The 24176-nt window shown below is 37.0% G+C and overlaps 2 long non-coding RNA genes across 3 annotated transcripts in view; one reads left to right on the forward strand and one right to left on the reverse strand.

Annotated features, from left to right (window-relative positions):
* LOC132679175 (uncharacterized) overlaps positions 1-24176 on the forward strand; it is a 75594-nt gene that overhangs the window by 29540 nt on the left and 21878 nt on the right. The window lies entirely within an intron of this gene.
* Positions 1-24176, reverse strand: part of LOC132679174 (uncharacterized) — a 162652-nt gene that overhangs the window by 18175 nt on the left and 120301 nt on the right. Inside the window, exon 4 of one of the 2 annotated variants that reach the window (XR_009609997.2) lies at positions 13305-13386. The exons of the other annotated variant lie outside the window; for it this stretch is intronic. This is a non-coding gene — a long non-coding RNA (uncharacterized LOC132679174). The remainder of the gene's footprint in view (positions 1-13304; positions 13387-24176) is intronic. 2 annotated transcript variants of the gene reach the window in all.

A 24176-nucleotide genomic window follows, 5' to 3' on the forward strand; every position in this document is an offset into this window, starting at 1 on the left:
TCTTTTTCTGACTTATTTTGTTTAGCATAATACATCCTAGTTCTATCCACGTTGTTGCAAATGGTAAGATTTCATTCTTTCTGATGGCTGAGTAATATTCCATTGTATATATATATCACATATTTTTTATCCATTCATCAGTTGGTAGACATTTGGGGTCTTTTCATAGTTTGGCTATTATTGATAATGCTGCTATAAACATTGGGGTGCATGTATCCCTTCGGATCAGTATTTTTGTATCTTTGGTGTAAATATCTCATAGTGCAATTGCTGGATCATAAGGTAGCTCTTTTTTTTCTAATGCTTATTTTTTAATTTTTGAGAGAGACAGAGAGAGAGAGACACAGAGAGAGAGCAAGCAGGGGAGGGGCAGACAGAGAGGGAGACAGAGAATCCCAAGCAGGCTCTGCACTATCATGGCAGAGTCTAATGTGGGACTTGATCCTGCAAACTGTGAGATCATGACCTGGGCTGAAATCAAGATTCGGACACCACCGACTGAGCCACCCAGGTGCTTCAAGGTAGCTCTATTTTTAACTTTTTTTTTTTAAAGATTTATTTATTTTTGAGACAGAGAGCGCAAGTACGGAAGGGGCAGGGAGAGGGGGACAGAAGATCTGAGGCAGGCTCTGAACTGACTGCAGCAAGGATGCAGGGCTCAAAATCAGGAACTGTGAGATCATGTCCTGAGCTGAAGCTGGATGCTCAACAGACTGAGCCACCCAGGTACCCCTCTATTTTTTACTTTTTGAGGAACCTCCACACTGTTTTCCAGAGTGGCTGCACCAGTTTACATTCCCACCAATAGTGCAAGAGGGTTCTCCTTTCTCTGCATCCCCATCAGCCAATACCTGTTGTTTCCTGTATTGTTAATTTTAGCCATTCTGACAGGTGTAAGGTGATATCTCGTTGTAGTTTGGATTTGTATTTCCCTGATGATGAGTGATGTTGAGCATCTTTTCATGTGTCTGTTAGCCATCTGTATGTTTTCTTTGAGAAAAATGTCTTCTCATGTCTTCTGCCCTTTTTAAAGCTGGATTATAAGTTTTTATAAGTTCTTTATTGAGTTCTTATAAGTTCTTATAAGTTTGAGTTTTTATAAGTTCTTTATTTATTTTGGATACTAACCCTTTTATCAAATATGTCATTTGCAAATACCTTCTCCCATTCCTAAGGTTGCCTTTTAGTTTTATTGATTGTTTCCTTCACCATGCAGAAGATTTTATTTTGATGAAGTCCCAATAGTTTATTTTTGCTTTTGTTTCCCTTGCCTCAGGAGACATGCCTAGTAAGAAGTTGCTACAATCGATGTCAAAGAGGTTACTGCTTGTGTCCTTCTCTAGGATTTTGATAGTTTCCTATCTCACATGGAGGTCTTTCATCCATTTTGAATTTATTTGTGTGCGTGGTGTAAGAAAGTGGTCTATTTTCATTCTTTTGCATGTTGCTGTCCAGTTTTTCCAACACCATTAATTGAAGAGATGGTCCTTTTCCCATTGGATATTTTTCTTGCTCTGTGGGATCTCTATTGTTCCCTTTATTTATTTTTATTAATAACCTTAGATTGCACACAGTTGAAGTAAATAATAAAGAACTAGAAGGTAGATAGGTGAAAAAATCCAAAACAGAGCGTGGAGTAAAAAAGAATGGAATATAAAAAATATTGGAATAAGAAATACAGGAGATAGAGTGAAAATATCTAATTTACAGAAGAAGACTAGCAAGAGAATGGGGCAGAAGCAACCAGGAACAAATAATGTCTGAAAATGTTCAAAACCAATGAACATTATTCAAGAAGGTATCAGAATGACAGCAGGATAAATCCTTAGAAAACGATACCTAGGTCCATCTTAGTAAAACTTTGAAAATAAAAGGCAATTTAAAATATCTTAGCAGTCAGGGGTGCCTGGGTGGCTCAGTCAGTTTGAGCATCCAACTCTTGATTTTGGCTCAGGTCATGATCTCATGGTTCGTGGGATCAAGCTCCACATCAGCACCTACTTGGGATTTTCTCTCCCTCTCTTTCTACCCTTTCCTCCCCATTGCTTGCACAGGCACGCTCCCTGTCTCTTACCCTCTCTCTCTCAAGAAAAAGAATCTTAGCAGTCAGAGGTAGCAGAAAGTACTTACTTAAAGGAAAAAAAATTATGATAGTTGAATTCTCAACAGAAACATTGAACTACAGAAAATATATGGAATGATGTCTTCAAAGTGTTGGGGAGAAAATGCCAGTCTAGAATTCTATGCCCAGTGAAAATATCCTTTAAAGTTTATTTATTTATTTATTTATTTACTCGTTCATTCATTCATTCATTCATTCCTTCTTTGAGATAGGGAGTGTGCAAGCAGGAAGGGGCAGAGAGAGGGAGAGAGAGAATTCCAAGCAGGCTGCATGCAATCTCTGGCACAGAACCTGACTTTGGGGCTCAATCTCAGGAACTGTGAGATCATGACCTGAGCCGAAGTCAAGAGTGGGACACTCAACCGACTGAGCCATGCAGGTGCCCCTGAAAATATCTTTTAAAAATAAAAATGAAGTAAATTAATTTTCAGACAAAAATTGAGAGAATGTGCCACCAGCTGCCTTACACTAAAGAGAGAGAGAGAGAAAAAAAAAGCCAAGATAATAACAGATGGAAGCAGAGATGTAGAAATGACAGTAAGAGAAATGGGAGAGTAAATAAATGGGCAAATGTAAATTAATATTGACTGTATAAAACAGCAACGATAAATGGCATCTCTTTTATAAAAGTACTATTCCCATCCACACTGGCTCCACCCTCCTGACCCAATCACCTCTCAAAGACTACACTTAACTACTACTATCACCTTTGGGGGTTAGGAATTCAACATATGCATTTTAGCAGGCACACAAATATTCAGACCACAGCAAGTTGCAAATGACAGAAAAGTCAACTGAAACTGGTTTAAGTAAAAATGGAAATATATTGTTAATATATCTAAAAACTCAGGGATGGACTGGTGCCAGTTACAACTGGAATCAGGATTTCAATCATGTCATCAAGACTTAACTTCTTTCTCTCTCAGTTTATTCATTCATTTAACTGATATTTAAGTGCCTAATTTGTACAACCAATATTCTAGGAACTAAAATTTCATCACTGAGTGAACCAAACAGACAAAAATCCCTGTCTCTATGGAGTTTGTGTTCTGCCTTAAATTGTGATAGCTTTGCTCTCAGGTTTGACTTTGCATTTCCCAGCTCACATCATCCCAACACCAAGTCCAGTGGAAGAGGGAAGATCTACTTCTCCCAGAGCCAGCAATTGAATTTGGCTTTGATATTTCTGACTTGGATTTTCTGTCCATTTCTTAATCACTGCTAGGTAGCTGTGTTGCTTTTATTACTAGGAACAGATCACCTGACCACCCTGGAACCAGGGGTGGAATCAACTGCATTGGAAAAATAATAGGTAAGAGTAGGGTAAGGGTAGTTGGCCAAATAGGAATCAGCTGTTGCTTAAATGGGGGTAATTAAGCACTGGGCAGACTAATCCAAGCTGTGTCCACTGATTGGTGTATACTTTTTAATAGAGTTAAATTTTTCTATAGTTCTGTTAGTCCTTTCCTTTATTGCATCTAGAGATTATATCTCATTTAATGTTAAATTTACAAATATATTTTCCCATATTATCTTCCACATTTTGTATATATTTAAAATATTTACTTCTTGGGTGCCTGGGTGGCTCAGTGGGTTAAGTGTGCGACGTCAATTCATCATGATCTCACGGTTTGTGAGTTTGAGCCCCGTGTCAGGCTCTGTGCTGACAGCTTGGAGCCTGGAGCCTGCTTCAGATTCTGTCTCCCTCTCTCTCTGCCCCTCCCCCACTCATGGTCTGTCTCTCTCTCTCTCTCAAAAATAAATAAACATTTAAAAAATTTAAAAATATTTACTTCTTAATTCCTCTTGACTTTGTTTTTGAGGATTGTGTGATGTAGGGGTGAATCTTTTGAAAAGTATGTGCTTATCTGATATTCTGATTGTTTACAATGAAAAGGATGGACTTATGTGACTGAAAAGTGTTCGAAAAGCTTAAGATTATAATCATTGATGTGCTAGGATGTTCATCACATCACTGTTTAGAGATGGTGTATAGAGAGGTGATTCCAAGCATAGGTACTGGTGTCAGAAGAAACAGGGATTATACTCTGCCTTTGTGGCAAACAGTCAGCTGTTTGTGTTGATCAAGTGTTTGAACCTCAATTTCCTCTTCTGTAAGACAGTGATAACATCACCTCCTCATTGGATTGTTTGAATAAATAATGAGGCAACCTTTGTAAAAAGACACAAGATAGTTCTTGGCATGTAATAAACATGAACGGATAATAGCTACTGTATTTAACAGAAAAAAAAAGGGAACATTGTTCAATAATAGAAAATGGTTTAAATGAATTATGATGGAATATTATGCAGGCACTAAAAATCATATTTTACAAGAATATTTAATGACATAGAAAAATATTCACTGTAAACTTAAAAAATAACCAGAATACAAAAGTATGTAAAGTTTGATCCTAACATTGAATATATATATATATATATATAATTTTTTTATTACACACAGAAAAAGAAGACTAGATGGAAAGCTTCCAAAATGTTAAAGGTGGACATCTCTGGGTTCTAAGTTTATAAATTTTTACATTTATTTTCATAATTTTTTATTTAAAACATTTTCTATAACAAGAAATACTTTAAGAATTAGAAAAATATTAAGAATGCAATGTAATTTGTCCTGCAAAATAGCACCTATAGATATGTGCAAAGGGAGAAGACATGAAAGTCATAAGAGGAGGCTAAAGAGGGTGGTTTTGAAGTTGAGGGAGAAGGGCCAATAAAAAAACACCTATCTACCCTATGACTTTGGCACTAATGGAGAAAGGCAAATAGAAATCAGAACCAGATATTGCTGTTAGCAAGCCTGCTTAGCTAACAGAACTGTCTAGTTTTCCAATGTCAGTAAGTGACAGCCTCCACTTACAGCAAGGAGAAGGCAAGAAAGAATGTGTGGTGCTCTCATGCAAGTAGATGCTGAGGAAGCATCATATGGATTTATTATAATTTATTGAAGTCATTCCCTGTTATGGAGAAAGCAAACTCTGCTCCTTCTCCCAAACTCATCAATCAAAAAATTCACTCCTTCCCTAGGAGAGCAAAGAAAGTACTACCCTAGTGGTCTTTGCTTCACATGAAAACATAAAGCCGGAAAGAAACCAAGGCACCCTCCCAACACTGGGGAGCATTCAACCAGGTCAAATTCAATAAAAAGATTAGTGAGAAAGAGGGCCAAGATTATTTGTGTAGAATTATAAGGAAGAAATCAGATTTTAAGAATTCATTGGACATTAAATGGTCTGTATAGATTACCCTTTTAATAAGCCAGTTAAAAAATAAGAGAAAGGGTTGATGGTTGACAGAGAATGCACAGAAGAAACAAGACTTACTTCTTGTTTTATTTCCCCCCTCTCTCTTTCTCTGTCTCTCTTTTTTTAAGTAGGCTTTCTGTCCAGCATGGAGTCCCATGTGGGACTGAACTCACGACCTTGAGATCAAGACCTGAGCTGACATCAAGAGTCAGCTGCTTGACCAACTGAGCCACCCACGCACTCCTCTTCTTATGTTATATCTATGTAGTCATCTAAAAAGTTTTAGATTCAGAGAAACTTAAGTCTGTTTATAGCCTGAAGGAAGAGAACAAAGTGAGAATTTCAAGAGGGAAGAGAGAGTAACTAATAGTACCGAAGTCTGGAGTTGATTGGAGGCAATGTGGATTGTATTTTTTCTGAAGCAAGAGGTTCCATCATTACTTCAGTCTAAGAGAGAAGCCATGGAGAATAACTGGGAGCTAAGTAAAGAGAATAGAAGTGTATTTGGTTAAGTGTAAGGCCCCATCAAAATTTTAATTGAACCAATTAATAGTTATTTAATTTAATTTTTCTAGGAGCACAGAAGCAGAGGAAAGAAATATTTTGATACATTTGGTCTCATGAACTGGCAAGGCAGAAATGGTTTTTTAAGGTTTGGGCAAAAACCCACAAACAAAATAAATAAATTTAACAGAAAAAGATTTTTTCTGTAAAGAACCTGTTCTAGAGGATAAAATTCAGAAAGAATTTGGGGAAGCATAAGGTTCATAGTTTGGGCAAGAAAAGTTTATTGTGTTGAGAAACCTCTAAATTATGCCTGATTGTTATTACCCAAGTCTAGATCCACATTCTCCCAAGATAGATCACATGGCAGGCCATGAAACAAGTCTCAATACATTTAAGAAAACTGAAATCATATCAAACATATTTTTTGACCATAATGGTATGAGACTGGAAATTAATTACAAGGAAAAAACTAAAAAATTCGCAAACACATGGAAGCTAAACAACATGCTACTAAACAACCAGTGTGTCAAGGAAGAAATCCAAAAATACACGAAGACAAATGAAAATGAAAACACAATGCTCCAAAATATTTGGGATGCAGCAAAAGCAGTTCTAAGAAGGAAGTTTATAGTGATACAGTTCTATCTCAAGAAACAAGAAAAATCTCAACTAAACAACCGAAGTTTACACCTAAAGGAACTAGAAAATGAAGAACAAACAAAGCTCAAAGCTAGTGGAAGAAAGGAAATAATAAAGATTAGAATGAATATACATGAAATAGAGACTAAAAAACAAGCAAACAATCAATATCATGAAACCAAGAACTGATTACTTGAAAAGATAAACAAAATTGATAAACCTTTAGCCACACTTAATAAGAAAAAAGAGAGAGATGGTGCACCTGGGTGGCTGAGTCGGCTAGGTGTCTGATTCTTGATTTTGACGCTCTCTCTCTCTCTCTCAAAAAAAAAAAAAAAAAAAAAAAAAAAAAAAAAAAAGAAGAAGAAGAAAGAGACAGGACTCAAATAAATAAGAAATGAAGGCGAAGAAATAACAATCCATATTACAGAAATACAAAGGATTATGAGAGAATATTATGAAAAATTATGTGCCAACAGATTGGACAACCTAGAAGAAATGGATATATTTCCTAGAAGAATACTATCTTCCAAAACTGAATCAGGAAGAAATAGAAAGTCTGAATTTTTTTTAATGTTTATTTATTTTTGAGAGAGAGAGAGAGAGACAGAGAGAGACAGAGTGTGAGTGAGGGAGGGGCAGAGAGAGAGGGAGACACAGAATCCGAGGCAGGCTCCCGACTCTGAGCTGTAAGCACAGAGCCCAACGCAGGGCTCGAACTCACAGACTAACGGACCATGAGATAATGACCTGAGTTGAAGTTGGACCCTCAACTGACTGAGCCACCCAGGTGCCCCTAAAAAAATATTTTTTAATGTTTGTTTATTTTTGAGAGAGAGTGTGCATGCATGAGTGGGGAAGGGGCAGAGGGAGAGAGGGAGACACAGAATCTAAGGCAGGCTCCAGGCTCTGAGCTGTCAGCACAGAGCCTGATGCAGGGCCTGAACTCAGGAACAGTGAGATCATGAACTGAGCCAAAGTCGGCTGCTTATTGAAAATTATTGAAAATGATTATTGAAAATTTGAACAGACTTACTACTAGTAATGAAATTGAACTGGTAATTTATTTATATTATTAAAAAATTTTTAATTAATTTTTGAGAGAGACAGAGACAGTGTGAGTGGCGTAGAGGCAGAGAGAGGGAGAGAGAGAATTCCAAGCAGGCTCCACACTGTCAGCACGGAGCCTGATGTGGGGCTTGAACTCATGAAACCATGAAGTCATGACCTGAGCCGAAACCAAGAGTCAGATGCTTAACCAAATGAACCACCCAGGTGCCCCTAAACTGGTAATTTAAAAACTCCCAACAAACAAAAGTCCAAAACCGGACGGCTTCACAGGTGAATTCTACCAAACATTTAAAGAAGAGCTAATGTTTATTCTTCTCAAACTATTCTTAAAAATAGAAGAGGAAGGAAAACCTCCAAATTTACCCTATGAGACCATTATTGCTCTGATACCAAAACCAGACAAAACCATGATAAAAAAAGAAAAGTGCAGGCGCCTGGGTGGCTCAGCCAGTTGAATGTCCAACTTCAACTCAGGTCATGTTCTTGAGGTTCATGAGTTAGAGCCCCATGTCAGGCTCTGTGCTGACAGCTTGGAGCCTGGAGCCTGATTCAGATTCTGTGTCTCCCTTTCTCTTTTTCCCTCCTCTGCTTGCACTCTGTCTCTCTCTGTCTAAAAAATGAATTAAAAAACATTAAGAAAAATAAATGTTTAATAAACGTTAAAAAATTTAAAAAGTGCAACCCAATATCTCTAATGAACATAGATACAGAAGTCCTCAACAAATATAAGCAAATCAAATTCAACAGTACATTAAAAGGATGATTCACCACAATCATGTGGGATTTATTCCATTCCAGGGATACAAGTGTGGTTCAATATTTGCAAATCAATACATGTGATACATCATATTAACAAGAGGAAGAATAAAAACCATATAATAATCTCAATAGATGCAGAAATGCATTTGACAAAATTCGAAATCTGTTCATGATAAAAACTGTCAACAAAGTGGGTTTAGAGGGAACATACCTCAATATAATAAAGACCATTTATGAAAAACTCAAAGCTAACATTGTACTCAGTGGTGAAAAAATTTTCCTGTAAGATTAGAACAAGAGAAGGATGTCCACTCTCACCACTTTTATTCAACATAGTACTGCAAGTTCTAGCTGAAATAATCAGATAAGAAAAAAAAAACCAGGCATCAAATTGATAAGGAGGAAATAAAACTGTCGCTATTTGCAGATGACATGATACTATATATAGAAAACCCTAAACATGCCACAAAAAACTATTAGAATTAACAAATGAATACAGTTAAGTTGCAGGATACAAAATCATTATTCAGAAATCTGTTGTGCTTCTATACACTAGTAACAAAGTAGTAGAGAAATTAAGAAAACGATCCCATTTACAATTGCACCAAAAGAAATAAATTATCTACCAATAAATGTAACCAAGCAAGTGAAAGACTTATAGTCTGAAAACTATAATACACTGATGAAATAAATTGAAGACAGCACAAAGAAATGGAAAGATACACCATGCTCATGGATTGGAGAAATTAATATAGTTAAAATGTTCATACTACCCAAAGCAATCTACAGATTCAAATGCAAGCTCTATAACACTTTTCACAGAACTAGAACTAATAATCCTAAAATTTACATGGAGCCATGAAGACCTCAATAGCCAAATCAATCTTGGAAAGACAAAACTGGAGGCATCACAGTTGCAGATTTCAAGATATACTGCAAAGCTATAGTAATCAAAACAGTACGGTACTGGTACAAAAATAGAAACATGGATCAGTGGAACAGAATATCTCTACCCTGTTGCCCAGAATAAACTCCATGCCTATCTGGCCAATTAATCTATGACAAAAGAGGCAAGAATATACAATGGGGAAAAGACAGTCTTTTCAATAAATGGTGTTGGGAAAACTGGACAGCTACATCCAAAAGAATGAAACTGGGTCACTTTTTTACACCATACACAATATAAACCCAAAATGGAATAAATGCCTAAATGTGAGACCTAATACCATAAAACTCCTAAAAGAAAACATAGGCAATGGACATTGCCCTTAGCAACATTTTTATGGATGTGTCTCCTCAGGCAAAAGAAACAGAAGTAAAAATAAACTATTAAGACTACACAAAAATAAAAACTTTTGCACAGGAAAGGAAACCATCAACAAAACTAAAAGGCAACCTTAGTGAATGGGAGAAGATATTTTCAAACCTCTTATGTAATAAGGGGTTAACATCCAAAATACATTAAAAAAATTTACATGAACTCAACACACAAAAACCCCCAACAAATCCAATTAAAAAATGGGCAGAGGAGTGCCTGGGTTGCTCAGTCAGTTGAGGATCTGGCTTCGGCTCAGGTCATGATCTTGCAGTTTGTGAGTTCAAGCCCTATACATCGGAATCTATGCTGGCAGTGTGAAACCCGCTTGGGATTCTCTCTCTCTCCCTCTCTTTCTCCCCCTTTCCTACTCATGCTCTCTCCCTCAAGAATGAATAAACATTAAAAAAATTTTTTTTAAATGGGCAGAGAACCTGAGTAGACATTTTTTTCAAAGAGGACATACAGATGGCCAATGGACACATGAAAAGATGTTCAGTATCACTAATGACCAGGGAAATGCAGATCAAAACCACAATGAGATATTATCTTACACCCGTCAGAATGGCTAGTATCAGAGAGACAAGAAATAACAAGTGCTGGTGTGGATATGGAGAAAAGGGAACCCTCATACACTTTTGGTGGGAATGGAAATCAGTGCAGCCACTGTGTAAAACAGTGTAGAGTTTCCTCAAAAAACTAAAAATAGAACTACCATATGATCTAGTAATTCCACTACTGGGTATTTACCCAAGAAAACAGAAACACTAATTTGAAAAGATATATGCACCTTTATATTTATTGCAACATTATAGTTACTAAGATAATGGAAGTAACCTAAAATGTCCATTGATAGATGGAGCCATAGAAAATATTACGGAGCCATAGAAAAGAATGAAATCTTGTCATTTGCAGCAATATGGCTGAACCTAGTGAAATAAGACAGAGAAAGATGACACATACCATGTGATTTCACTTATATGTGGAATCTAAGAAACAAAACAAATGAACAAACAATAAAACAGATGGGTGGGGGAATGGGTAAAATAGATAAAGGGGATTGAGAAGTACAAACTTCTAGTTATAAAATATATAAGTCACGAAGATGAAAAGGGCAACATAGGAAATATAGTCAATAATAATTGTAATAATGCTGTATGGTGACAAATGATGATTACCCTTATTGCAGTGAGCATTAGTAACGTATAGAATTGTAGAATCAGTATGTTGTACACCTGAAACTAACATAACGCTCTATGTTAATTATACTTCAATAATAAAAATATCTAGTTCCACTGAGAGTAAGTGTATCTAATAAAGTAAGCTAATATGTAAAATACTTTAGAAAGCTTTAAGTGATATCAGGTTTGTAAATGATCTACTGAACTGAAAATGTATGCCTGTAGCAGTACCTGATTTGGATTACATATGCAGTTTTGGACATGTTCAAGGAGACAAAGCAGGCAAACATACATAAGCATCAGTTTTATCTAGTTACTATGATCGTTAAATCCTTTGCTCTCATGGAACTTCAAAACTGGCAAAAGAACAAAGTTAGAACTTAACAGTGCTGCTATTTTTAATCAGTCATGTGTTCCAAATACATTAATTGCATTCCAACTCTTTAAAATAAGTATTCTTGGCTGAGAGACAGAACATTGTGTTTGAAAAATAAAGCCGTTTCCCAAATGTCTACTGTTCATACATGTAATCCATGTGTAGATTTTATTGCAGATTGATCATGGATGTGATACCAAGTACAATATGAAGTGAAGAAACACAATACTCAGTATTTGACCTTCTCCACATTTGATGTTGTTTTGCACTGATAGGTTCTTTTCAATGGGAGACTATTTTATGTTTGTGGAGGGGCTTATCCCTCTCTCTTAAATCAAATAACAGAAAATAACACAAATTAAGGGTCAAATCACTAGGTTTGAATAAAATCATGGAGGGGAGAATCTAGGAAAGATGGATAGCAGAAGCAGTTGCTATGTTTAAATCAGGACTTAGAAAACAAAACAAGGGTTGCCAAGTCAAGGTCAGGAGCATGTAGTAATCAGTAAAGTAGGAAAAGTTAAAGGAAATATTGCAACAAAGGATAGGCAGATTGCTGGAACAGAGGGTTTTATGGAGTTTAATAATTCTTGTATCTCCCAACTGACCTCACCTATCAGATAAGACCCTATATAGTCAATCCATGTGTTTCGCTGAAGACCCATAATAGTATGGTTCATGAAAACCAATCACCTGTTGCAAATAAACAATGTTTCTGAACCATCATATGAAGGTATATTTCTTGACTGACTGTATCAGTAGTGATGATACATTTTGGAGGGATAAAGTGTCACTTGAGATAGCATTGTGAGCATCTGGTACATGGCTTGGTAAAAGAGTTGACCAGAATTAGCTATTGGTCTGAATTCAAGGTCATTGTACAGAATAAAACATCAGCTTTGACCAGTTATAGGTCAAAGTCTTTTTTAAAAAAAAAATATTTTATTTTATTTGAAAGAGAGAGAGAGAGAGCATTGGAGATGGGGGGGGGGGTGGAGAGAGAGAGAGAGAGAGAGAGAGAGAGAGAGAGAGAGAATCTAAAGTAGGCTCTATGCTCAGCACGTAGCTCAACTCGGGGCTCAATCTGGGATCATGACCTGAGCCAAAATCAAGAGTCGGAAGCTCTACCAACTGAGCCACCCAGGTGCCTCAGAAAATCTTGACTTTGGTTCCAGTAACACCCTTCTCTAATCTATTGAACTGACTTGCCATAGACAGATTGTGATCAAAGTTGTACATACAGAACCAAGGGAAAGGGAATTTTCTGGGTCTTCATTTTAAAATTCAATTTTGAAATCTTATCTCAGGTTTCTCTCTTTAGTCAAGGCAAAAAAAAAAAAAAAAAAAAAAAGAGGAGGGTGGAGGGAACATCCTTTAGACTTGTGCCTGAATATTGTGTAATGAATGATAACATATCTTTGGGGGAAAAATTGAGTTTTATGTATTATAAGAGGGTATCTATTCTTGTGGGTATAAAGCAGTTCCACTTAATCTCTTTCAAGTTAACACATTTTCTAAATCTGGGGTTCTATGAAGGGTCACAGAATAAATATTTTAGTTTTTGTGGGTCATACCATCTCTGTGACAACTATGTAACTCTGCAGAGTGAATGTAGCCACAGACAATATGTAAGTGACTGGGCGTGGCTATTTTCCAATAAAACTTTATTTACAAAAACAGGTGACAGACTGGATTTGGCTTTGTTTGCTGATCTCTACTCTAAATTCATTAGAGTTCTTGAAGGTTATTGCATTTAGGAAATCAAAAACATCAATTTGCCTTTGATAACAATAGTAATAGCTAGCACTCATTAGACACTATGTGCCAAGTACTGTTCTGAACTGTTCACTAATTCATCTAATCTCCATACCAATTTTCTTTCCATGCGTTAACTAACCTCTTTAAAATCTCATACTCAGCAGGTGGTGAAGCAGGGATTTGCACCTGTAAGTTTAATTTCAGAGTCTGAACTTTTAACTCTGAAAAGTAAATATTAGCGGGGAGACAGGTCACCCTTTTCCAGTGTCACCTTATTATTTTGCACTGGGTAAAGACTGGCAGTTGAGCTTACCTCACAGTTTTGTATCGTCCAACTGGCTGCTTTACACCCACTTCAGGACTGGTTAGCCCTAGTTCACCAGGCTGCAGTTTCCCTATGTAGACAGCATAGGAAAAAGGATGAGGGTCAGGCCGCATCCCTTTGTACTGTGCTGGCTCCATTCCTCACAACATGCCACAAGAACTTGTAGAGGTGCATTCAAATTGTCAGAAAGTCTTGGTGTGAGTAATGGGATTTCTGCCTTAACAGGGCAATATGTGGAACTGTATACTACATAGGTCTATCCCTACAGCCCCAAGAAAAAGCATTAAAAAAAGACAAACCTTTTACATGGGAGCCCATGATTAGAAACACCTTTGTTTTTCACCTAACTCTGTAATTCTGAGACTCCTCTCCTCTTCAAGGAGCTTCTTTCTTCAAAACTGCTCAGTCTGAATCCTCATTCACTTTTTTTTTTTTTTTTTATGGTGAAATCTCACTTCCAACCCACAGAGTGTGGTGTGGAGCTTGGCTCTGTCTCCTTGCTTCACACTCCAGGCAATGTGTGGAATCCAGCAACCTGTACAATTCCATCAATAGATTCTGTCTTCTGACTGACAACCACTAGGGCTCAGCCAATGGAGAGCCTGGGCAGTAAGGACAGGATGTGCATTCCTTCACTCCTTTCCTTCAAGTTAGCTGAGATGGTCAGTTTTACGTGTCAATTTAGCTTTATTTTCCAGTTATTTAATCAAACACTAATCTAGATGTTGCTGTGAAAGTAATCTTTAGATATGATTAAAGTCTATAATTGGCTCTATGTAAGGAAGATTATCCTAGGTAATCTGGACAGGCCTGATTCGGTCAGTTGAAAGCACTTAAGAGCATAACTGAGTCTTCTAAGAAGACCAAATTCTGCCTGTGGACAGGAGCTTCATCCTGTGCCTAAGAGTTCCAGCCTATTATACACATTTTGGCCTTGCCTTGCTAGTTTCTACAATTACATAAGCCAATTCCTTGCACTTAATGTCTTAATGTTTATCTCCTACTAGTTCTGTTTCTCTGGTTGAATCCTGACTGATATAGTAGCCTTGAGCTGGCTTATGTCTCTTAACCAAAGGCCAATGCTCCTGTCAAGTGACTGACTCTATATGACTTTCTTTCCTTTCTGTTCTGCAACTGCTTCTGGCCAAAGGGTGGTAACAGCCTAAGTTATTGAATAATTACTACAAGTATGTATACCCCATACTTGTATATAATCCCTTTGTAATTAAATTAACTAAATTAATTAAATTAATTTTAATTTTAATTTTAATTAAAATAATTAATTAAATTAATTAAATTAACCTATTTTGAGTGTGCTGTTTCCTCCTGAAACCTAAGTGATACATCCACTAATAAGCATACTTAGAAAACAATCATCACTTTGTCTGATACGTCATTTGCAAATATCTTTTCCCATTCTGTTGGTTGCCTTTTACTTTTGTTGATTGTTTCCTTTGCAGTGCAGAAGCTTTTTATCTTCATGAGGTTCCAATAGTTCACTTTTGCTATTAATTCCCTTGCCTTTGGAGATGTGTCAAGTAAGAAATTGCTGCGCTGAGGTCAGAGAGGTTTTTTCCTCCTTTCTCCTCTAGGATTTTGATGGTTCCTGTCTCACATTCAGGTCCTTTATCCATTTTGAGTTTATTTTTGTGAATGGTGTAAGAATGTGGTCTAGTCTCATTCTTCTGCATGTTGCTGCCCAGTTCTCCCAGCACCATTTGTTAAAGAGACTGTCTTTTTTCCATTGGATATTCTTTCCTGCTTTGTCAAAGATTAGTTGGCCATACTTTTGTGGGTCCAATTCTGGAGACTCTATTCAATTCCATTGGTCTATGTGTCTGTTTTTGTGCCAATATCATGTTGTCTTGATGATTATAGGTTTGTAGTAGAAGCTAAAGTCTGGGATTGTGATGCCTCCATTTTGGTCTTCTTCTTCAATATTACTTTGGCTATTCGGGGTCTTTTGTGATTCCATACAAATTTTAGGATTGTTTGTTCTAGCTTCGAGAAGAGATTGGGATTGCATTGAATATATAAATAGCTTTGGGTAGTATTGACATTTTAACAATATTTATTCTTCCAATCCATGAGCACGGAATGTTTTTCCACTTCTTTGTATCTTCTTCAATTTCCTTCATAAGCTTTCTATAGTTTTCAGCATACAGATCTTCTACATCTTTGGTTAGGTTTATTCTTAGGTATTTATGATTCTTGGTGCAATTGTGAATGGGATCAGTATCTTTATTTGTCTTTCTTTGCTTCATTATTAGTGTATAAGAACGCAACTGATTTCTGTACATTAATTTTGTATCAAAGGGCTAGTATAAAAAATCGATAAAGAACTCACCAAACTCCACACCCGAAAAACAAATAATCCAGTGAAGAAATGGGCAGAAGACATGAATAGACACTTCTCTAAAGAAGACATCTAGATGGCCAACAGGCACATGAAAAGATGCTCTATCCCACTCCTCATCAGGGAAATACAAATCAAAACCACACTGAGATACCATCTCACACCAGTCAGAGTGGCTAAAATGAACAAATCAGGAGATTATAGATGCTGGCGAGGATGTGGAGAAATGCAAACTGGTGCAGCCGCTATGGAAAACAGTGTGGAGGTTCCTCAAAAAATCAAAAATAGATCTACCCTATGACCCAGCAATAGCGCTACTAGGAATTTACCCAAGGGATACAGGAGTGCTGATGCATAGGGGCACTTGTACCCCAATGTTTATAGCAGCACTCTCAACAATAGCCAAATTATGGAAAGAGCCTAAATGTCCATCAACTGATGAATGGATAAAGAAATTGTGGTTTATATACACAATGGAATACTACTTGGCAATGAGAAAGAATGAAATATGGCCTTTTGTAGTAATGTGGTTGGAACTGGAGAGTGTTATGCTAAGTGAAATAAGTCAGGCAGAGAAAGACAGATACCATATGTTTTCACTCTTATGTGGATCCTGAGAAACTTAACAGAAGACCATGGGGGAGGGGAAGGAAAAAAAAAAGTTAGAGAGGGAGAGAACCAAACCATAAGAGACTCTTAAAAACTGAGAACAAACTGAGGGTTGAGGGGGTGGGGGGAGGGAGGGGAAAGTGGGTGATGGGCATTGAGGAGGGCACCTGTTGGGATGAGCACTGGGTGTTGTACAGAAACCAATTTGACAATAAATTTCATATTTAAAAAATATTTTTAAAAATGAAACTAAAAAAAGATCTCTTAAGATTCTATGGAAAAAAAAAGAAAACGACCACCAAATGTACTAATTCATTTTTCTGAATTATTATTGAGTGCCTATTATGAGCTAGACAGGTGTGAAGCTCAAGAAATGTGATGATTAGCGGCACCTGGGTAGCTCAGTCAGTTAAGCATCTGACTTCGGCTCAGGTCATGATCTCACGGTTTGTGAGTTCAAGCCCCGGGTCTGGCTCTGTGCAGACAGCTCAGAGCCTGGAGACTGCTTCGGATTCTGTGTCTCCCTCTCTCTCTGCCCCTCCCCTGCTTGTTTTCTGTCTCTCTCAAAAATAAATAAACATTAAAAAAGAAATTTAAAGACAAAGAAATGTGATGATTAATAAAAACAGCATTCATTCTGCAGAGTTACATAGATCCTAAGATGAGGCCTGAAGTCAGAGGAAAAAAAATGAGCCAGGCAAAGAGAGGTGTGGGGTAAATGGTGTATGTGTATGGGGGGGCTGAGGGCCACTGGGCACAGAGGGGAGATAGCACAAGTTGCAGAAGCAAGCAGAAGCCAGACCATGAAGGACCTTGCTGTCATGTTAAAGAGTTGGGTAGGGAAGCCATTGAAGGGTTTCAGGCCTGGAGATGCTGTGATCACAGTTGAGTTGTAGAAAGATCACTCTGCAGAGTGAAGAAAATACTGAAGGAGTGAGGCTGGGGTCCTAGTGATGCAGGCAAGAGATGATATGCCTTGCATAATAGCAGGAGATGGTCCAGAAAAAGAGAAAATGGTAGATTTCTATAGATGCTTGGAAAATAAACAACTGATTTCCAGGAGAAACAGGATTTGTGCTCTGGGGGATTGGGAAGGTGAAGGAAAAAGAAGAGTGAAAGTATCCCTTAGTTTTCAGCATTGTCTGGATGACTGATGGTGCAGTGTCTGAGATAGGAAACAGGTTTTGGGTGAAGGAAACGAGGTTAGTTATAAACATGCTGAATTCAAGGAATCTGTGAGGTATGTACAAGGAGAATGAGTAACAGGATATACACGTCTGAAGCCCAGAAGAGAGTTTTGGACAAGAAGTAAAAATCGGAGATTCATTAGCAAATCAGTCATAATTGATACCAATGGACTGATTGAGAAATTTAGGGAAAGAATATAAAGTGAGAAAGAGTAGGGTCTCAGACCAAAGCAAGGAATGCCATATTTGGAGGGATGGTGAAGAAAGGATCCTATGAAGGAGTCTGAGAAGCAGGAGAGAGAGAAAAATCCATGAGAAGGGGAGTACTCCTAAAATCTGAGAAGAGAGTGTTTCAAGTCGTTTTCATTTAAAAGTGGAGCAAGATGGTTTTGGAAATTGTAGTAGGGAATGAAGAAGACATCAGCCCCTCTTTTTCACCCAGATGGATTGGAGGAAATGTGTAACTTCTACTTGAAAGACTGCAGAAGTTGTAGTCTCCTTAAGGGAGACCTGTGTCTTAATTAAGGCAAGGTGTTATATGTTCTGAGAAAAGAGAGGGTTTTCCTTTTTTACAGAAGGGATTTCCAGAGGATATAGTTTAAGTCTAGACAAAATGCCCAGAGAAGTGTGGAGATGTGTTCATAGGGTAGTGGTATGCCTGGAGCAGTCTTGTCCATTCCTATTACCACCACAGTGTTCCTAACATACCAGCAAGTTCCAAGCACCATCTCTCTGCATAATAATATTATCCAGACATATATATGATAGTCATCTGCACATTCAGGACTCCATGACAGTGACCAATGGGCCAATAAATAAGAAGAAATCTTGTGCAAAATAAAATAAATCTGACATACATAGTATTAATTTGATAAGCTCCATATGCTGCTGTGTACATCAGTGATTCCCAGATGATGGCAAGAAGAAATTTTCCCTGATTTGAGGCAAGATGACAAAAATGCAAATAATGTAGTGAGTTTTCTCATATAGCTGAATTTATTCAAATTTAATAATTGTCCTTTACTGTTAAGTTATATTATTCCTTCACTTTTTCGGTTATTGAGATTGGTTCTTTTATGAAAGAATGGTAATAATAAATGACAATTTATCTTAGTGATCATTTTTGCTAAGATAAAAGTGTGGCAACCTATTGATTTTGCTGGTATTTGAAAACTTCAAATCTGGAAACTGCTCATTGGTTTCCACACTGGTGAATATTTTTTGTCAGTCTGACATAATTTGTTCATACCAATTAGGAATTAAGAAGGCAGGACTTAAATTTATTTGATGTAATAGTTTTTTTGTCAGTTGCCAAGTAACACCTATGAGCATTCCCTATGGGGAATCTAGTGGATGTGTGAGAACTCTAAGAATGAAGATTTCTGTATTCGATTATACTTGGTAAGCTTTGCATACCAAATCTCTCTCGTGTGTTTCATAATGTACATATCACACAAAAGACTAAGAAGTCCTGGAGTCAAGAAATCAGTTAAATTTTGTTTATTAGATGAACAAACAAATTTGTTTGCCGCAGGAAAATTTTTTTCTGACACACCTAATTAACATCTCCTGGAATAATCTCCTGTTAAGAACCAGTTTAAGAAGTGTTTGAATAGTTGCTCTTGAATAATAATCAAATATGTGTCTCCATGCTACATACAGGAAATTCAATCAAAGCTGAAGTGGAATTTTTGAATTTACACTGAATATTTAAGGGATTTTTTAAATGTATGTTTAATGTATGTTTATGATATTCAATATTGAAGTGCAATTTCATTTGTTTTTAATTATATCATACTGATTTTTAAATACCTCTGTGTGTTGGCCATGCTCAAAAATAATAACAAATATTTATGTGGCATTTACCATGTTCCAGGCACTATTCTAAGCACTTTTAGATGTGTTAACTCATTCATTCTTCAAAATTTCCTATAATACTATTATTATCCCCATTTTATGGATGAAGGTACTGAGCCACCGAGGGATTATGTGACTTGTCCAAGATCATACAGTTGGGTTCAGAGCTCAAACCTTTGATCACTCTGCTGTGCTGCTTTCTGATGGGCTCCTTATAGCTGGCACGGTCTGCCAAAGCTCAATTTACTGCTGCATGGTTGGACTGGCCACCTATAAACTTGCCTAAAGAACGAATGATGGATTGAGGTGCTCTGAAACTATTCAACAAGGATTCATCTGACCAGGATTGACTGTTTCTCAGGCTTAGTGCCACCATAAGACATCGTGAACTTTCCACAGACTTTGGAAATAGTAACAGCCCAGGGTGAATCCTTGTTGAAAAGAGTGGATTGACCACACATCTAAGAAACCATGGACTCAGAGGAAGAGTCTACCTCTGGTCTCCTCTGGAAGGAGTTGGCCAGGATGCACTAACTTCTTGGTCTGGATTTACTCTAGGAGAGGCTCTGGTTTCAAGGCTCTTGTCACAAGGGCTTCTAGGAAGTGGTTAGATTAGTGATGGCTAGTGTCTGAGGCTGGGGTGAGGGACACAGTTTGTGGAATTGGGGGCAGAGGACTGTTGATCCCTAATTGGGCCTCCTCCCTAATTCTCTGTTCAATTCTTACACTGTCATATACAATTAACCTTTCATTTGAGAAGAAATAACATTCTGCTTTTGTACTTGTTAGGAAATTGCTCACATAAAACGAGTGACTCAGTTGGCTTCTAGTGAAACTATTATTTGCCACTAGTAGAAGGTCTGTAAACCTTCAGTACTAATTTAAGTCCCTGATTGTTCTGCTCTTGTGCTTTGTGGCCAAATTATATTGGAAAAAGACTTCCAAGTACCTCTGGCTACTTTCAAAGTTCATCCTGAGTTTCAATCACATGTAGGGTTTGTTTTTTTTAAAAACATATCAAAGCCAATCCTCCTGGGGGTGGGAAGGGGAGACTGAAACATTGAATTTAAATAAATTAAAGCAAGAACTAAATCTAAAGAAAATAAGTAGAGAGGAGTTGAAATTAGAGTCCTACCTCTAAACAGCAAACATAGTTTTAACAAAACCATATAACACTGTCAGTTACACAAAATCATGGGGAACCCACAAATATAAGTAGTAAATTTATTTGGCTAATTTGGAGTGTAAACAGGCATAGGAGGCAAGAGAAGGTATTTGTCTGTTCCTGGGACATTAACAGTATCCAAGGTTGGAAAGGAAGAAAACTCTATTCTATGAAGGGGTATTTTTTTTTAATGTATGTTTATTTACTTTGAGAGAAAGCACAGATGAGGGAGGGGCAGAAAGAAAGAGGGAGACAGAGAATCTGAAGCAGGCTCCAGGTTCCGAGAGTGCACGCAGTGCAGAGCCCAAGGCGGGGCTCGAACTCACAAACTTTAAGGTCATGACCTGAGCCAAAGTTGGATGCTTAACTGACTGAGCCACCCAGGATCCCCAGTGGGTAGTTTCTTACTGTTTCCTAAAATAAAACTTTACTTCCTGTTATCATATTTTTGCCCCTTTCAAAAGAAGAAATTTCTATTTTATCACAGCAGGAGATGGTCATCCTGGAAATCAAATGGTAGGGTGTCTTTGAAATTGCTTGACAAAATCATATTGAGATAAAAGCACTTTGCTCATTCAGAGACCCAGCAAAATATTTGGGGGCCAAAACTGGTTGACAGACCATTTGCTGATAAGTTTCTATGTCAGAGGAATTCAAGCTTTTGAGAAGTCCCATGCTAGTATTCTTTTGGGTTGCCAGTTTGTTTTTACTAGTAATTGCACATTAAAACTCCACTTTGTTTCACTTAACAGATGACATCTGAGACTGCAGGTGACAAAAGACAGATTATCAGGGGAAGTTGCGGAAAGTCCTTCCAAACTATTTTAAGAAAAGAAATATTTTAAGCCAGGAGTAATTAAACCCAGCCGGGTCTAAAGTCAAGGTGCACAGGCTACATAGTGCATATCCCTATAATTAAATGATTTTGTGGTTTAGCCTAGTCTTTCATTCAGAAATGAGTCTATTGTTTGATAGAGCAAAATAGAACAGAAAAATCTTAAATATTAGCAGATAAATTATAGTCTACAATAGATTATTTTCTTAATTATCTGTGTTCTTATAAAATGCAGGATAAAGAATGCCTGTAAATGTCTCAAATCACATACTCATGTCTTATTCTCTGAATAGCTTTTTGGATATTTATTTAATTCTTCATTTTTAGATAAGGGTATATTTATATATAACATATATAAGTAAATATATATAATTACATATATATATGTATGTGTGTGTATACATATATATGTATATGTGTATATGTGTATACACATATACATATATACATATATATGTATATATGTATATGTGTATACACATATACACATATACATATATATATAAACACTGGCTTAATAGCATAACAAGAATCTTATATGCATAGAAAAAATGCCTAGATGGCATTGCAAGTATTTTTTTGTTCATTCTCTGAGACCCAGCTGGAAGGTCACCTTCACAGGAAGGTTTTTCAGCTTTATTAATGCAAAGTCAGTTGTTCCCTTTTCTCTGCTCCCACAGCACTTAGTCCAGACCTCCACTATAGCATTTGTCTATTACTGTAGGGTAATTATTTGGTTCCCTTTAGGCGGGGAACTTCTCAGAAGCAGAGAACTTGGCTTACTCATTGTTATGTCTCTGTCACCTGGCAGAGTGTGTGGTATACAGTAGGCACATAATCAGAAATACTGACCAACTGTCTTTTCAATGGGAAGTGATTGTAGAACTATGCAGATACAGCTATAATCTAGAGGCTGAAACTGTTTGAGACTTATTTTTTGCCTTTTAGCTTTCCTGGTACTTCTGTCCAAAAGTCTGCCTGGCCTTGATTTCTATGTATGATCTTGTTTGATCTTCTAGTGTGCCAATTCTCCCAGAGAATGGCTCAACACACTGGTTATGCTAACTTAACTTGTGTTATACTGAACTCAATGTGAGGTTAGGGGGCTGTAGGAGAAAATTCAGAAATCTCTGGCCTTTATATAAAGATTTGAATGTAAGAATTAACACGTTTCCACCTGTCCAACAATAGTGCGCCTTTATAGTTACCTCATCCCACTCTCTGTAGGGCTTTGACTGGGCAGTCTTTCTGCCATCCAGTCTTTAACTTAATTTTATTGTGTTTTAAAAAACAGTGGCCAACTAATCTTTGACAAAGCAGGAAAAAATATCCAATGGAAAAAAGGCAGTCTCTTCAGCAAATGATGTTGGGAAAACTGCACAGCAACATGCAGAATGAACCTGGACCACTTTCTTACACCATACACAAAAATAAATTCAAAATTGATGAAAGACCTAAACTTAAGACAGGAAACTATCAAAATCCTAGAGGAGACAATAGGCAACAACCTCTTTGACCCCAGCCACAGCAACTGCTTACTTGACATGTCTCTGGAGGCAAGGGAAACAAAAACAAAAATGAACTATTGGAACCTCATCAAGATTAAAAGCTTCTGCACAGTGAAGGAAACAATCAGCAAAACTAAAAAGCAACCAACAGAATGGCACAATATATTTGCAACTGACATATCAGATAAAGGATTAGTATCCAAAATCTATAAAGAACTTATCAAACTCAACACCCAAGAAAACAATCTAGTGAAGAAATGGGCAAAATACATGAACGGACAATTTTCCAAATCAGACATCCAGATGACCAAAAGACACATGAAAAAATGATGAATACCACTTATCATCAGGGAAATACAAATCAAAACCACAATGAGATACCACCTCACACCTGTCAGAATGGCTAAAATTAACAACTCAGGCAACAACAGATGTTGCCAAGGATGCAGAGAAAGAGCAGTATTCCCACTCCTGGTGGGAATGCAAACTGGCACATCCACTCTGGAAAACAGTACAGAGGTAAATTAAAAATGGAACTACCCTATGACCCAGCAATTGCACTACTAGATATTTATCTAAAGGATACAAAAGTGTTGATTCGAAGGGGCAGATGCACCACAACGTTTATAGCAGCACTATTGGCAATAGCCAAAGTATGGAAAGAACCCAAATGCCCATCAACTGATGAATGGATAAAGAATATGTGGTATATACATACAATAGAATATTACTTGGTGATCAAAAAGAATGAAATCTTACCATTTGCAAAAATGTGGATGGAACTAGAGTGTATTATACTAAGTGAAATAAGTCAGAGAAAGACAAACATCATATGATTTCATTCATATGTGGAATTTAAGAAACAAAATAGATGAACATAGGGGAAGAGAAGCAAAAAAAAGATAAAAACAGAGAGGGAAACAAACCATAAGAGACTCTTAAATACAGAGAACAAACTGAGGGTGGCTGGTGTGGTGTTGGGTGGGGGGAATGGGCTAAATGGGTGATGGGCATTAAGAAGAGAACTGGGTGTTATATGTATGTGATGAAACACTAACTTCTGTTCCTGAAATCATTATTACACTATATGTTAACTAACTTTGATTTAAATAAAAATTTAAAAAAATGAGAGACTGAAAAAGTTAAAGAATAAAAACAAGTTTTATTGAGATATAATTTATATCCATATACTTTACTTATTTAAAGTGTACAATTCAGTGGTTTTCAGTATATTCATAGAATTGTTTAGCCAACACTACTAATTCCAGAATACTTTCAACATCTTCCCCCAAACTCTGGACCAATTGGTAGCTATTTCCTATTTCTCACCAACCCCTACCCGC

The sequence above is a fragment of the Panthera onca genome, chromosome A2 (genome assembly GCF_046562875.1).
Source record: "Panthera onca isolate mPanOnc1 chromosome A2, mPanOnc1 haplotype 2, whole genome shotgun sequence".
Taxonomy (NCBI): Eukaryota; Metazoa; Chordata; class Mammalia; order Carnivora; family Felidae; genus Panthera; species Panthera onca.